The sequence below is a fragment of the Trichechus manatus genome, unplaced genomic scaffold, assembly GCF_000243295.1.
Source record: "Trichechus manatus latirostris isolate Lorelei unplaced genomic scaffold, TriManLat1.0 scaffold00073, whole genome shotgun sequence".
NCBI lineage: Eukaryota > Metazoa > Chordata > Mammalia > Sirenia > Trichechidae > Trichechus > Trichechus manatus.
Genome location: NW_004444009.1, coordinates 9492190 through 9510373, shown reverse-complemented (window position 1 = coordinate 9510373; position 18184 = coordinate 9492190).

The window sequence follows — 18184 nt, the reverse complement described above, 5'->3', positions numbered from 1 at the left end:
CACTGCTGATGTCAGATGGATCTTAGCCAAAAGCAGAGAATACCAGAAAGATGTTGTGACGGTTAAGGTTAATTGTCAACTTGGCTGGGCCACGATTCTCAGTGGTTTGACAGTTATGATGTAGTTTGGCAGTTGTATGATGATGTGATCACTTCCATGATGAAACCTGATATAATGTGATCACCTCCATGATGGGATCTGCTGTGAGTAGCCAATCAGTTGAAAGGGAATTTCCTTGGGGGTGTGGCCTGCATCGAATATGTAAGTAGATTTTCTGGCTTTTGCTCACTCTGGATCCCACAGCTAGCTCCTTCCTGTTCGTGTGATATCAGGTTCTTGGGACTTGAGCTAGCAGCTTACCTGCCTCCCTGCCTGCTGATCTTGGGATTCGTCAGTCTTCACAGCCTGTGAGCAAGAGCCCTGCTGTCTGACCTGCTGATCTTGTGTTCACCAACCCCTGTAGTTACGTGAATCAGGAGAAGCTTCTATCCTGACCCACGGACTTGGGATGTTCCAGCCTCTAAAAGTGCGTGAGCCGTTTCCTTAATATAAACTTCTGTCTATATATATATGTTTATAGACTTTGCTAGCGTTGCTTCTCTAGAAAACCTAGTATAAGACAGATATTTACCTGTGTTTTACAAAGGCATTCAACTGTGTGAATCATAACAAATAATGCATAACATTACTAAGAATGGGAATTTCAAAGCATTTAATTGTGCTCATGCGGAGTCAACACATGGATCAAAAGGCAGCCATTTGAAAGGGCTGTATCCTTTCACATTACTTATTCAATCTGTATGCTAAGAAAATAATCTGAGAAGCTAGACTCTATGAACAAGAATGTGGGATGAGGACTGGAGGAAGATTCATTAAAAACCTGGGATATGCAGATGACACAACTTTGCTTGTTGAAAGTGAAGATGACTTGAAGCACTTACTGATGAAGGTCAAGACTTCAGTGTGGATTACACCTGACCATGAAGAAAACAAAAATCCTCACAATTGGTCCAATAAAGAACATCATGATAAAAGGCAAAGATATTGAAGTTGCCAAAGACTTCATTTTACCTGAATCCACAAGCAATGCCTACTGCAGTCAAGAAATCAAACAACATACCACATCAAGCAAATCTGCTGCAAAAGACCTCTCTAAAGTATTAAAAAGCAAAGATGTCACTTTGATGACTAAGTGGACCTGACCCAAGCCATGGTCATTTCAACTGCCTCTTATGCACATGAAAGGTAGACAATGAAAAAGGGAAGACCGAAGAAGAATTGACGTATTTGAATTGTGGTATTGGCAAAGAATACTGAATATATCATGCCAGAAGAACAAACAAATGAGTTTTGGAGGAAGTACAGCCAGAATGCACCTTAGAAGCAAGGATGGCGAGACTTCATCCTGCTTACTTTGGATACTTTAGCAGGAAAGATTACTTGTTAGAAAAAGAGATCACGCTTGGTAGTAGATCAGCGAAAACCAGGGAAACCCTCCATGAGATGAACTGACACAATAGATCCAACAATGGGCTCAAACATACCAACAATTATGAGGATGGCAAAGGACCAGTCATTGTTTCATTGTTATACATAAGGTTGCCATGAGTCAGAGCCAACTCCATGGCAACTAAGAACAAAAACAAAGTCAGGATGTTGTTTGAAATTTTCTGATAAAGACAATATAGTCAGCATTTCGCACTCTGGAGATTTGAGTTTAAATAAGAAACAAAACATGGCTCATTCATTAATTCCAAGATTTAAACAATGTATACTATTATGGATTGAACAATGTATAAAAAGTAGGTGTTATAAACCCTAACCCCCATACTTGTGGATGATCTATCTGGGAATAGGGTTTTGTTATGTTAATGAGGTCATAACCATTTAGAGCGTGTCTTAAGCCAATCCTTTTGAGAAATAAACAAAGCAGATTAGGCACAGAAGAAAGGAAGCACAGATGGGGAAAGACTGATATCTCCTGGAAATCACCTAGGAACTTAGGAAGAGAAACTGAAAAAGACAAGGATTTTCCCCCAGAGCAGCCAGAGAAAGAGAGCCTTTCCCTAAATTTACACTTCTAGTCTCCTAAACTGTGAGAAAGTAAATTTGTTAAAGCCACCTACTTATATAGTATCTCTGTTATAGCAGCACTAGATAACTAAGACATATAGCAATAATGAAAGAAAAAAAAAGAAAAGAAACAATTTAGACATCCAACCACAGATGGCTAGTTAAATGTTATTTACCAAGCATTTATAAAAATAACATCAATTGCCTCACACTTCCCGATCTCAGAACCTACTATACAGCCATGTTAGTCAAAACAGCCTAGAACTGGTACAGCGACAGACACACAGACCAATGGAACAGAACTGAGAATCCAGAAGTAAAATCCACCCACCTATGGACAACTGATCAACAAAGGGTCAAAATCCATTAACTGGGGAAGAGATAGCCTCTTTAACAAATGGTACTGGCACAACTGGATATCCATTTGCAGACAAATGAACATGATCCATACCTTACACTATATACAAAAACTAACTCAAGATGGATCAAAGACCTAAACGTAAAACCTAAAACTATAAATATAAAGATCATAGAAGTAAAAACAGGGGCAAGCCTAGGGGCCTTAATTTATGGCAAAAATAGATAATCAAACATTAACTACAAATGCACAAACAGTAGAAGATAAACTAGACGACTGGGATCTCCTAAAAATTAAACATTTATATGCATCAAAAGACTTCTCCAACAGAGTAAAAAGACAACCTACAGACTGAGAAAGAATTTTTGGCAATGACATACCTGTCAAGGGACTAATCTCTAAAGTTTACAGAAAACTTCAACACCTCAACAACAAAAAGACAAACAATCGAATTAAAAAGTAGACACTGAACATGAACAGACACTTCACCAAAGAAGACATTCAGGCGGCCAATAAATACATGAAGATGATCATTATCCATTAGAGAGATGCAAATCAAAACTACAATGAGATATCCTCTCACCCCAGTAAAAACGGCAATGATCAAAAAAACAGAAAACAACAAATGCCAGCGAGGGTGTGCGGAGACGGGAACTCTTATACACTGCTGGTGGTACTGTAAAATGGTACCACTGTAGGAAACAGTATGGTGCTTTCTTAAAAAGTTAGAAATAGAGATACCCTATTATCTCTAGGTATATATTCCAGAGAAATAAGAGCTTTGACACCAATAGATATATGCACACCCATGTTCATGGCAGCACTATTCACAACAGCAAAAAGATGGAAACAACCTAAGTGCCCATCAACAGATGAATGGAAACCTAAGTGCCCATCAACAGATGAATGGAAACCTAAGTGCCCATCGACGAATGGATAAACTATGGTACATATGCACAAAAAAATATGGTACATTAAAGAATAATGATGAATCCACAAAACACCTCACAACATGGATGAACCTGGAAGACATTATGCTAAGTGAAATAAGTCAATCACGAAAGGACAAATACTGTATGAGACTACTATTATAAAAAGTCATGAAAAGGTGTATACACAGAAAGGAACATTCTTTGATGGTAACCAGAGATGGGAGGGGGAGGAAGGGAAAATCACTAACTAGACATCAGACACGGATTAACTTGGGTAAGGGAAAGGCAATACACAATAAGGAGAATGTCAGCACAACATAACCAAAGCAAAGAAAGACACTGGGAGAAATGCAAAAGTAAAAGGAAACAACAGTAAATATTACTACATAAACAATCATGCAATAACAGTAATAACAAACAGTAATTTATCAGTAGATACACAGTACCTTACATAGTAGATATGTAAGCTGAACAGGTGTGGGATGGCGTACGGGAGTACACCCACAAACACATACAGGTTTACAGAGGCTACTTCTACATACGTATTTGTATGTCCTGCAAATATATCCATGTATATAGTACAGCACACAGGGGACAAAGTTATGAAAAGTTCTTCGCCATAATCAAACACCTTGAGGGACTGGGTCATTGGGCTTGAGGGTTTAGGACCATAGTATTATGGGACATCTTGGTCTACTGGCATAACATAGTTCATACAGATAATGTTCTACATCCTACTTTGGTGAGTAACGTCTGGGGTCTTAAAAGTTTGTGAGTGGCCATCTAAGATACAACTACTGGTCTCTTCCTGCCCAGAGCAAAGAAGAGTGAAGAAAATCAAAGACTCAAGGAAACAATTAGTCCAAAAGACTAATGGACTATACAAACCACAGCCTCCACTAGCCTGAGACCAGACAAACTAGATGGTGCCCAGCTCCCACTATCAACTGCTTTGATCAGGATCACTCTGTCCTGGAAGGGATGAAAGAAAAAAATATAGAACAAACTTCAAATTCATAAAAAAGACCAAACTTACTCGTCGACAAAGACTGGGGGAACTTCCAAGACTATGGTCCTTAGACACCCGTCAAACCTGGAAAAAAACTCACTTCCAGAAATCACCTTTCAACCAAACAAAAGACAGGTCTATAAAGTGAACAGTAACACCCGTGAGGAACATGCTCCTCAGAACAACCAACCATATGAGACCAAAGGACAGCATCTGCCCAAAAAACAAAGTTCAAAGGCAGGAAGGGGCAAGAAAGATGAGTGAGTTAAACGTGGAACCCAGGGCGGAAGGGAGTAGAGTGCTGTCACATTGAGGGGATTGCAATTAATGTCACAAAACAAAATGTGTATATAAGTTGTTCAGTGGGAAACTAATTTTCTCTGTAAACTTTCACCCAAACCACAATAAAATGTTCAAAAAAAAGAACAAAATTTTACCATGTTAATTAAATCTCACTTATCTAGAACCAAAATAATAATAATATCAATTTCATACAAACACTTCCAGAGAACAGAAAAAGTTCTCAACTTGTTTTATGAGGTCTGCATGATTTTGGTATCAAAACCCTAACAAGGACATTATGAGAAAGGAATATTACAAACCAATCTCATTTGTGAGCATGAATGCAAAAATTGTATACAAAGTATAAGCAAATTGAATCTAGCAGTATATAAAATGGAAAATACATGATGACCAAGCTGGATTTATTCAGGAACGTAAGAGTGGTTTAACAATAAAAAAGTAATCAATATAATTTACCATATAAATGAAATAAAGAAAGAAAATTACATGATCACCTCAACAGGTTCAGAAAAAGCACCAGATAAAATTCAATATTCATTCCTGATTGACTTTATTTAAAAAAAAAAAAAAAAGACACTAGGAATCAATGAGTACTTCCTTTATGTGATTAAAGAGTATCTATTTTTTAAAAACCTACAACAAACATCATACTTAATATATTAATATACTTAACAGTGATATAACTGGGACTTTAATTAAGATTCAATTTCACATATAGATCAAATTTAGGAGAACTGACATCTTTTCAATATTTTCTTTCCTCTTAGATCAGGAACAAGGTAATTATTTACTAAACATTTACTATGTAACACTGTACTGGATGTCCAGGCCAATGCAGAGAGACAACAAAGAAAGAAAAATGTAAGGATAAAAAAGGAAAAAATGGTGATTATATATGTTTAAAATCTGAAAGAATTACAGAGAAATTTGAATGAAGTGAGTTTTACCAAATCTGCTTGATAAGAAAGTTCAATTTACAAATATCAACTGTATTTCTATAAAGTAGCAAAAAAATAAAATGTAAAGGTATCTTTTATTCATAAAATCAGAATATTATCAACTAGGAGTAATGTTAACAAAAGAAGTGCAAATCTTTTTTCTTTTTCAATTGTGGTAAATATATATGTAACACAACATTTGCCATTTCAACCTTTTTTACATGTACAATTCAGTGATGTTAATTACATTCATTATGCTGTTCAACCATCACCATTATCTGTTTCCAAATTTTTCCATTATCCTTAACAGAAGCTCAGTGTTCCCTAAGCAACGAGTGTCTATCTCCTTCCCAGCTGACCTGTTAAACACTGATAAAGTTCAGTCTTTATATACATGCCTATTCTAAGTTACTTCATATAAGTGGGATCATACAATATTTGTCCTTTTGTGACTGACTTATTTCACTCAGCATAATGTTTCCAAGGTTCATCCATGTTGGAGCATGTATCAGGGCTTCATTTCTTTTTTTACCTGAGTAGTAGTCCATTGTATGTATGTACCACATTTTGGTTACCCATTTATCTGCTGATAGACAAGATGTGTAATCTTGATACTACTTTACACCCACTGGGATGGCTAGAATCAAAGTGACAGAGAATAACAAGTACTAGCAAGGATGTGGACGTACTGGAACCTTCGTACATCGCTGGTGGAAATGTAAAGTAGTGCAGCCACTTTGGAAAACAGTTTGCAGTTCCCAAAAGATTAAATATGAAAGTTACCATATGACAGCACTAAACTCATACCTATCAATAATTACACTGAACATAAACGGACTAAATGCACCAATAAAGAGACAGAGAGTGGTAGAATAGATTTTAAAAAACACAATCCGTCTATATGCTGCCTACAAGAGACACACCTTAGACTTAAAGACACAAACTAAAACTCAAAGGATGGAAAAAAATATATCAGGAAAACAACACTCAAAAAAGAGCAGGAGGCAATATTAATCTCTGAAAGTTAGCATATGACCCAACAATTCCTCTCCTAAGTGTACATTCAAGAGAAATGATGAAAACAATGAAAATACAAGCAATGAAAAAACCTGCACACAAATGTTCATAGCAACATTATTCATAGTGGCAAAAAGTGGAAGCAACCCACATGTTCATCAATTGATGAATGGATAAACAATATGTATAACAGCCATAAAATGGAGTACTACTCAGGTATAAAAAGAATGACATACTCATAGATACTACAGCATGAATGAACCTGGAATGTATTATACTAACTGAATGAAGCCAGTCACAGAAGACCACATATGGTATGATTTCATTCATTCATATTAAATGTCCATAACAAGCAAATCTATAAGACAGAAAGTAAATTAGTGTTTGCCTAGGACTGAGGAAAGGAGTTGGAGGTATATACAGTATGACCACTAACAGGTACAGAGATTCTTCTTGGGGTGATGAAAATGTTTTAAAATTGATTGTGGTGATGATTGTACAACTCTGTGAACAAACTATAAACCACTGAACTGTAATCTTTAAATGAGTGAACTGTATCATTTGTGAATTATATCTCAATAAAGCTGTTATATTTTTTTAAAAAGGAGTGGCTATACTAATCTCAAATTAGACTTCAAAAACTAAAAAATCTATATACTAATAGAGAAATATCTCCAAGATACTTTTTAAAATGAAAAAATAATAAGGCATTTCCGTTTACATAAAAAAAGAAAAAATATTTATGTCTGCACTGACATATATGATCTTTAAAATTCCTGGAAGGACAAATAAACTACTAACACTGATTACGTGTTGCTGGGAAAGATAAGAACTGGATGAAGGTAAGGGATGGGAGGGGTGATTTTCACTATTTGCCTTTATATATTTTTTTTTTAACTTCTGAGCCATGTGAAAGTACTACTTATTCCAAACTACTAAACAACCATTTTGGAAAATGATATGGCGCTTCCTTACAAAGCTAGAAATACTATACAATCCAGCAATCCCATTCCTAGGAATATATCCTAGAGAAATAAGAGCCGTCACACGAATAGACATATGCACACCCATGTTCACTGCAGCAGTGTTCACAACAGCAAAAAGATGGAAACAACCTCGATGCCCATCAACAGATGAATGGATAAACAAACTATGGTACATACACACAATGAAGTATTATGCAACGATAAAGAACAATGATGAATCTGTGAAGCATCTCATAATATGGATGAAACTGGAGGACACTATGCTGAGCGAAATAAGTCAATCACAAAAGGGCAAATATTGTATGAGACCACTACTGTAAAAACTCATGAAAAATTTACACACAAAAAGAAACTATCTTTGCTGGTTATGAGGGATGGGAGGGGTGGAGGATGGAAAAACTAAATAGACAACAGATGGGGGTAACTTTGTTGAAGGATAAGACAGTACACAATACTGGGGAAGCCGGCACAACTTGTACAAGGAAAGGTCATGGAAGCTCCATAGACACATCCAAACTCCCTGAGGGACCCAACTGCTGGACGGAGGGCTGTGGGGACCATGGTGTCGGGGAACATCTAGCTCAACCAGCATAACAAAGTTTATAAGAAAATGTTCTACATTCTACTGTGGTGAGTAGTGTCTGAGGTCTTAAAAGCCTGTGAACACCTATCTAAGATACTCCACTGGTCTCACCCCTTCGGGAGCAAGGGAGAATGAAGAAAACAATCTACGAGAGAAAGATTAGTCCAAAGGACTAATGGACCACCACTACCACAGCCTCTACCAGACTGAGTCCAGTAAAGCTAGATGGTGCCCGGCTACCACCACTGCCTGCTCTGACCGGGATCACAACAGAGGGTCCCAGACAAAGCTGGAGAAAAATGTAGAACAAAATTCTAACTCACAAAAAAACATCAGACTTACTGGCCTGACAGAGACTGGAGAAACCCCAAGAATGGCCCCTGGACACCCTTTTAGCTCAGTAATGAAGTCACTCCCGAGGTTCACCATTCAGCCAAAGATTAGACAGCCCCATAAAACAAAATGAGACTATTGGGGCACAACTATCCAGGGACAAGGACTAGAAGGCAGGAGGGGACAGGAAAACTGGTAATAGGGAACCCAAGGTTGAGAAGGGATAGTGTTGACATGTCATGGAGTTGTTAACCACTGTCATAAAACAATATGTGTACTAACTGTTTAACGAGAAACTATTTGTTTTGTAAACCTTCATTTAAAGTACAATAAAAAACAAAAACAAACAAAAAAAGTACTAAAATAAATATGTTTTTAAAATACAATTACTAGACACACCACAGAGACGTATACTTGACAAAGAACTCTTGCCCAGTATACATAAAGAATCCTACAAAAACACTGACAAAAAGGCAGAAAACCCAATGGGAAGGAAAATGGACACAACTTGAACAGGGACATCACATACACAAAAAAGGTATCCAAAGGCCAATAAATATACAAAAAGATTCTCAGCTTCATTAGTTATGAGGGAAATATACATTAAACTACAATGCTATACTACTGCATACCCACCAGAATGGCTAAAATGAAAAACGCAGATAATACCGAGTATTAGTGAGGATATAGAGCAACTAGCACACTCATACACTACTAGTGGGAGTGTAAACTGATACAATCATTTCAGAAAACCATTTGGCAATATCTAGTAAAGTTGAAGTTATGTGCAACCACTCCCAAATACATAGCTAACAAAAGTGTGTGCAAAAATTCACCAAAAGACATGTCAAAGAAAAGTTTCAGGAACATATTCATAATAGTAAAAAACTGAAAACCAAAATCAAATGTCCGTTAACATTTGAATAAATTTTAGCATAGTTATACTATGGAAATATTATCCAGCAAAGACAATGAACAAACGACAATTTTAAACAACATGAAGGAATCACAATGTTGAGTTAAAGCAGCCAGTCACAAACTAGTATATACTGTTTAGTTCCATTAAAAAAAAAAAAAAAAAACTGAAAAACAGGCAAAACTAGCTTATGGTGTTCTAAGTCAAGATCCTGATAACCAGTGACTGGAAAATGACACAAGGAGGCTTTATGGGTGCTAGTAATGTATTTAGCTCAGGTTGCTGAATTTACAGGTGTGGTCACTTTATGCAAATTAACCAAGCTAAGATTTTTGCGCTCTCATTTAGGTATATTTCAATAAAAGTTTAAAATAGACCAGTATTTTAGTCTCCCATCACAGAGCTTCTCTGTACAAGTAAATCTGTTTACTACCTTGACCATTCTATGTACAAAAGGCAAAGTCTGCATTCAACTTTCTTTGACATCAGATTGATTTTATTCTAAGCTTCTGCAAGGACGAGCAACCTAAGTAAGTTGCATCATGTTTTATGCCACATTGAATGACCCAATGGAATCAACAGTAGATCTAATAAGCATCAAATATGCAATTTTAACCAAAACAAATTTTACATGGTGTTCAAAATCTGGCAGTAGACCTGTGAAGAGTTCACAATGTGACATGCTGCTATCACATATAAACACACCAGTTGAGAACCATCCTTCTAACTCCATTTTCAACATGTAAAAACTTGAGTCTTTCTAAGAGAAAGAGCAAGTGGGTAAATTTCAAAATATAATCTGGCCTGGGACAAAATTAGTAAAATTCTAAAGGCACATATGTCATAGGTTAAATAAGCTTTTCTAAACTCCCGTTTTTGACCTAACCACCATTTACGTAGCATTCCCATCAACTTACCAAATTTGACTACACTATTAATACATAATTTGAAAACCTCTTGCATTCGTTTGTCTTTCTAATTAGTAAAAATCCTGCTGATGATTCTCAAGATGCTTAATTCTTAAAATATTACAAAATAGGTTACTGAGACACTCTAAAGGAAAAAGTTTACATAAGTACTTACATAAACGTAAGGTTTTTAACATTATGAAATCAAACTAATTATAAATTAATTATATCCAACTCAAATAAAAGTGACTAATGAGATTCTACTGAACTAGGATAAAGGCTGAAAACTGGCAGCCTATCTGGTATTATTTGGTCAGAATACAGTATTTTTAAAATTCAAATTTTTATGCCTTTAAGCTGGGCAAGCTTCACTACTCTGTATGTCTTACATGAGTTACCTAACTGGCCCTGAAGGTATGTGAGTCTGTGCTATTATTATCTCTATACGGAAGAGTCACATTTAGGTATAATTTTTACCTCTCTGCCTCAGTGGTCTCATTTATTTAAAAAAGAAATGAGAATAATATCACCTACCTCAGAGGATTTTTATAAGCAAATACAGCAAAACCTGTGAAAGCCAGAACTTGTGTAAGGCAGAAACCTGTCAGAGAAGGAAAACTCAAATATGTTCCTAATAAAGGGCAACAGAAAAGTGCTAAGACTGAACCCTGTCAGAGGCAGAAAACTTGTGAGACCAGGAAAAACAAGGCAGTCCCATCAAGTTCTGGCTCTCACAGCTTTCACTGTAAAATAACATGAAAAAGTTTTACTTTGGAGCTGATGCTGTTTACAGATAAGAAACAGGAAGTCCACAGAGATTCAAATAAACTTGTCCACAGCTAAGCCTCTCCTGCCATTACTGATTCAGATACGCTACCTTGAAAGTGTACAACAAAAATTAGGGAGGGAAAACAGAAAATCGCATCAATTATAAGAACAGCCTGGATTATACTCAAAAGCATAAGGGCCAAAATCAATCATATAATGTGAGAAAAGGGGATCATCATCTCCAAATCAACCTTCATTAAAAGCAGCAGTAGTGAACTTCAACCATGACCAATCTCTACTTCTAAACCATATTTCAGTGAACACTTGATTATTCTTATTATAAAGTGTCTCATATTATTCTCTAATAATATGTGACTATTACCTCTTCGGTAATGAGCTCAAGGTTCATTTCATAAATTCCTTATATATACCTCTCAACACCTGGAGGTGATGCTCACAAAAAGTAGAAAATTTAATTGATATTTGGAGAGGGAAGATGAAAAATGCAGTGTTCTCTCTTAATCACTATTACAATTCTACAGACTCACAGACTCATAAGCACAGTAATACAGTGCAATGCTGCCAAAAACCCTACCCACATATCTGCTCTATTACAGATGAAAAAACTGGCAGGTCTTTTGAAAAAACATTAGTTTTTTCATAAGTATTTATCATGAGAGGTTTAGTTTTCAAGCCATTCTCCAGTGACTGGAATAGAAATCTGTATGATTTGGATATGATCATTCTATTAAAGACCACAAAGGGGATGACAGGCCACGGTGGTCCAAAATTTTTATTTTGGCAGTCGTTTGTGATGTTAGAACTAGAAAGTCTTGAAAATCTCATTCTTCCAAATCCATAGTGCATGAAAGGTCAAGCTATATACTCCACACTCACTCAGGCCTGACTCATAACTGATCAAATCCAAACTTGGAACTTGGTATCACAAGGCATTGTAATAAGTATTTTAGGTTTTGAGGGCTAAGAGACAATATCAAGGATATTAGGTAGCTACTTAAATAACAGGAAAAAAAATCTCCATAATATTTTATTGCTAAAACTCATAATAATAATTTAGTACACTTTTTAAAATACAAGTCTACTAATAAGACTGGAAATATTTTCGAGATAACATTTTGATTATTGGGAAGGATTTTAATTAACTCACCATTGGTAAAGGGCTTTCCTTGCTTGACTAACAAATGAATCACTCAGAATCTTACTTTCATAAGAGTTGCATTTTTCATTTTTTATTTTTAAGAAAGTGTGCTATGAAGCTAAAACTATAAAGTTCCTGAAAGATAACATAGGGATAAAACTATGGGACCTAATTTTTTTTTAAAGCTAGATTATCAAACACAATACAAATGCATGAATAACATAAGACAGGTAACTGGAGCGTCCTAAAAATTAAGTACATATGTTCATCAAAAGACTATCAAAACAGTAAAAGGACAACCTACGGCCTACAGAAAAAATCTTCGGGACCGACATATTCACTAAGGGTCTAATCTCTAAAATATATAGAAAATTTAAACAACTCAACAACAAAAAGACAAACAATCCAATTTAAAAATGGGCAAAGGACATGAATAGACACTTCACCAAAGGGGACATTGCCAACAAACAAATGAAAAGATGCTCGCAATCCTTAGCTATTAGAGATGCAAATCAAAACTACAATGAGATACCATCTCACTCCTGCAAAAATGGGACTGATAGAAAAAACAGAAAACAAATGCTGGCAAGGATGTGGGGAGACTGGAACCTTTATCCACTGCTGGTGGGATTGTAAAATGGTACAACCTCTACGGAAAACGGTAAGGCACTTCCACAAAAAGCTAGAAACAGAAATACCTTATGAAATAGAAGGTACATAGAAACCCCTCTTAAATAAGATAAATATAAATCCCACAACTAGGTATACACCCAAGAGGTCTAATAAGAAAGACACAGACAGACATAGGCACACCTATGTTCACTGCAGCATTATTCACAATAGCAAAAAGATGGAAACAACCTAAGTACCCATCAATAGATGAATGGATAAACAAAATGTGGTACGTATGTACAACGAAATATTATGCAGCCATAAAGAAAAATGATAAGTCCTCAAAACATCTTATAACATGGATGAATCTAGAAGACATATGCTGAAGGAAATAAGTAAATCACTGAAGAATATTACATGATCGCACTTATAAGAAGACAAGAACAGATATATATACAGAGACCAATGCTCATTAGTGGTTACCAGGGATGGGGGTGGAGAAGCACTATTATTTTTAGTGATGGGAAAGTTAGCATTAAATGTGGGCAAAGTGCACACAGTTTGATCAAGGTAAATGATGAAGTACACTAAGAAGTGCACCAAAAAAAAGGACATTTTTGGTAAAGGATCTGACAAATAATTCTGCATCAACACCAACTACAACCAAAAAATATGTGTGTGGTTACACAAATATGTATATAGGCATATATGCATATGGGTATGAATATGTGGGTACATATGTGTACACAGATAAATGTATTATAGGCATATGTACATACAGGCATGTGTGTGCCAGCAAGTATATCCATATATATAATAAACTACACACGGGGCACAGTTTCAGATACTTCTTAGACATAACCAAATACCTCATGAGATTTGGTTTCTGAGTTTGAAGGCTTAGGACCATAGTCTCCTGGAACAACTCAGTTAATTGGCATAATATAGTTCATAAAGTGTATGTTCTACATCCCAAAGTGGTGAGTACTATCTGGGTCTTAAAAGCTTGTGAGCAGCCATCTAAGATACAACTATTGGTCTCTGCTTGTCTGAGAACAAAAGAGAAAGAAGAAAACCAAAGATTCAAAGAAAGTAGTCTACAGGACTAATAGTCGACACGAACCACAGCTTTGACTACCCTGAGACAAAAAGAACTAGATGGTACCCGGCTACCAATACCGACCGTTCTAATCTGGGCCACAATAGATGGATCCTGTTACAATGGGAGAAAAAGTGGAACAAAACTCAAATTCTTAAAAAGTCCAGACTTACTGGACCAGTTAAGACTAGAAGATTCCCTGAGACTAATGCCCTGATATTCTCTTTAAACCTTAAATCGAAATTATCCCTTGAGGTTGTCACCTTCTGGCTAAATAAGACTGGCTTAAAAAATAAAGACTATCACCCATGAGTAATGAGCTCCTTTTAAAAAATCATCTATATGAGACAAAATGGTCAAGAATTACTCTAAAGAAAAGTTGAGAAGGTAAGGAGGGAAGGGAAACTATAGAGTACTGGAAATGACAGAACAAGAACAAAATGAATAAGAATGCTGACACACTGTGAAAAATGTAACCAATATCACTGAATAATTTGTATAGAAAAACTATTAAATGGTAAACTAGTTTGCTTCGTAGACTTTCACCATAACCACAATATGATTTTAAAAAAAAACTGGAGTGCTACAAAGGAGAATTAGCAACGTTAATTTAAGATACTGGGAAGATACTTTCAAAGTTACAAGAAGAAAGACTTTTAACCTAGAATTCCATATCTAGTCAAGCTATTTTTAAGAAGAAAAGTAAAATAAAGGCAACTTTAAAGATGCAAGGGCTCAGAAATTTTATTCTCAGTGACTCTTTCTTAGTATGTGCAAACGAGGGCATAAACCAAGAATAGAGAAGACATGGGCGAGTAGGCCTGTGAAAAGTAACTAAAACTAAGATCCTTATGATAAAGCCTGCTTGAAGGGTTATACCCTCAGTTGGAAGGGTGCATAAGTTATAATTTTTTTTTAATCTGACTGGCATGGATTGAATTTTGTCTCCCAAAAATATGTGTCAACTTGGCTAGGTCATGATTCCCAGTATTGTGTGATTGTCCACCATTTTGTCATCTGACGTGATTTTCCTATGTGTTGTGGATCCTACCTCTATGACATTAATGAGGCAGGATTAGAGGGTTATGTTAATAAGGCAGGATTCAATCTACAAGATTAGATTGTGTCTTAACAGAATCTCTTTTGAGATATAAAAGAGAAAAGCAAGCAGAGACAAGTGGACCTCATACCACCAAGAAAGCAACGCCAGGAGCAGAGCACATCCTTTGGACTCGAGTTTCCTGCACTGAGAAGTTCCTAGACCAGGAGAAGACTGATGACAAGGACCTTCCTCCAGAGTCAACAGAGAAAGCCTTCCCCTGGAGCTGGCGCCCTAAATTCAGACTTCCAGCCTACTAGACTATAAGAGAATAAATTTCTGTTTGTTAAAGCCATCCACTTGTGGTATTTCTGTTACAGCTGCACTAGATAACTAAAACACTGACCAATAGCATAGAGAGATAAGAAACTTATCTGTAATTGCCTGGATGCAGGGTAAGGAAAAAATTTTTCTCCTGTGAATTTCTAAATATAGACCAGCCTATAATGTAAACTATAAATCAACATCTGCTTATTCTAAAAAACACTAACCTAAAAATTAACTTCAGTTGGTACCCAGCTACCATTACTGAACATTCTGATCAAAGATTCTATAGAAGAATCCTGATTAAAAGGGGCAAAATGCAGAACAGAGCTTCAAATTCATATGGAATCTTATTTTCTGGAGCCATGGAGGCTGGATGAATCCCCAAAAACTACTTCCCTGAGATAATCTTTAAACTTCACCCCAAAAATACCCCCTGAAATCTTAAAACCAAACAATAGTGTAGGATAACTTGTAAAGTATGTCTGCCTTGAGCATTATGTTCTTCAAAGATCTATACGGAATCAAATTGACAAAACAACAATAGGAACCTTAGGGGGGAGTGAGTTTATGTTAACGGGAGGAATAACTCAGAAAAGGTGGGTGAGAATGGTTGTACAACTCAAAGAATGTAATCAATGTCCCTGAATTATACATGCAGAAACTGCTGAATTGGTGTATGCTTTGCTTGTATATTCTCAACCGCAACAAGTAAAATTATAAAAAAAATTAACTTCCCATTTCATCACACACAATATTAAGAATCAAGATTTAATTAAAATTTGTACTGTTTCATTAGGGACATTAAGTGAAACTGGTTGTTGTGTACCGTCGAGTCAGTTCTGACTCATAGCAACTCTACAGGACAGAACAGAACTGCCCCATACAACTTCCCGCGCTGTAATCTTGACAGAAGCAGATTGCCCCATCTTTATCCCACAGAGCAGGTGGGTGAGTTCAAATTGCTGGCCTTTACATTAGCAGCCAAACACTTAACCATTGCACCACTAGGGCTCCTTGGCAAGTGAAACTAGCATGGAATTTTGTTTTTAACTGTGTGTGGCAATGAAGAACATAATTAAGTTTCAGCACAGGTTGGACCCACTATCTTGATTCCTAAGGTGCTCTGGTGGCACAAAGGTTAAGCTCTACCCAGCAGGTAAGTTCAAACCTACCCAGCAGCTCCACGGAAGAAAAGACCTGATGATCTACTCCCATAAAGATTACCGCCTAGGAAACCCTACTAGGCAGTTCTATTCTGCCACACTGGGTCACTGTGAGTAGGAATCAGCTCGACAGTACCTAACAACAACATCTTGATTCCTGCTAAGATATTAGCAGTTTTACCCATTACTGCACCATTAATATAAATGTCAGCACAGTAAATAAGGCAAATAACAAATCAGTGTTATTACAAAAACAGTTTTAACCTTGTGAACCCCTGAAAGTCTCAAGGACAACACCCCCCAGGGTTCTATGGAGCAAACTTTGAGAATTAATTGCATTAAGATACTGTCGTGGATTGAGTCAATCTCTTCTGAGATGTAAAAGAAATTAAACAAGCAAGTGAACAAGCCGAGATGGGGTAGGATAGATGCCAAGACACATGAGATCTCCAAGAAATACCAGGCCTACAGATGTTGAAAGGAGACAAGGACCTTCCCCCAGAGCCAAGAGAGAGGGTAAGTCTTCCCCTAGAGCCAGCACCCTGAATTTGGACTTCTAGCCTCCTAAACTGTGAAAGAATAAATTTCTGTTTGTTAAATCTATCCACTTGTGATATTTCTGTTACAGCAGCCCTAGATAACTAAGAATTTGGTACAAAGAGTAGGGTGCTGCTCTAACAGATACCTAAAATGTGGAAGCGGTTTTGTAATTGGGTAATGGGTAGAGGCTGGGAAAATTTTAAGACGCCTAAGAGCAAAAGCCTAGACTGCCATGAAGAGACTGTTAGTGGAATTATGGACGCCAAAGGCAGTTCTGGTAACAGCTAAGAAGGAAGTGAGAACTACAGAGAAAGTCTCTTATCGTCTTACAGAATACACACGGCAACAGCAACAGAATGTTTGCTAGAAATGTGGACATTAAATGTGCTTCTGGTGAGGCTTTAAAAGAAAATGATGAACATGTGATTGGACAATGGAAAAAGGGTGATGCTTTTCATGCAGTGACAAAGAACTCATCTGGATTATGCTCAAATGTTTGGTGGAAGGTATTAACTTGTTAAGTGATGAACTTGGGTATCTGGCTGAGAAAATCTAAGCAAAGGGTCCATGTGGTTTCTCCCTGCTGCTTATAGTAAAATGCAAAAGGAAAGAGATGGACTTAAAAACGAACTGTGTAAAATGAAACAGAACTTACAGATTTGGAAAATTCTGTTGTACAAACTAAGGACACATATCCTAGAATGTTCACCAAGGACATGGCTACACAATCTTTTGTTAAAGAGATTAAGCTGGTGACTGATGGATCTAAACAAATACCACAGCAGAAAACCCAACAGCTTAGACTAAACGGGACAGAGAAAGAACGTTAAGAATGCTGTCTGTCTCTTGGAATTCTACAGGCAAGAAACAAGCCAAAGGAGCTACATCTGTTGTCCTCCAAGAAAAGGACCATCCCTAGAGCAGCTCAGAGACCAGCAAAACTGTTGGAAAGAACATGGGAAGCAGGGCCTTCTTGCTTTCAAAGGGTGGGCCGCAGCCTCGTAGGTTTCAAAAAGTCGGATCTTCACCAACCGGGTTCCAGAGTGTGGGGATGCCACTAAGGTGTGCCGAGGGTGAGGTCACTGCCCAAAGCAGAGGAGGTGGGGCTGCCATATCCAAGG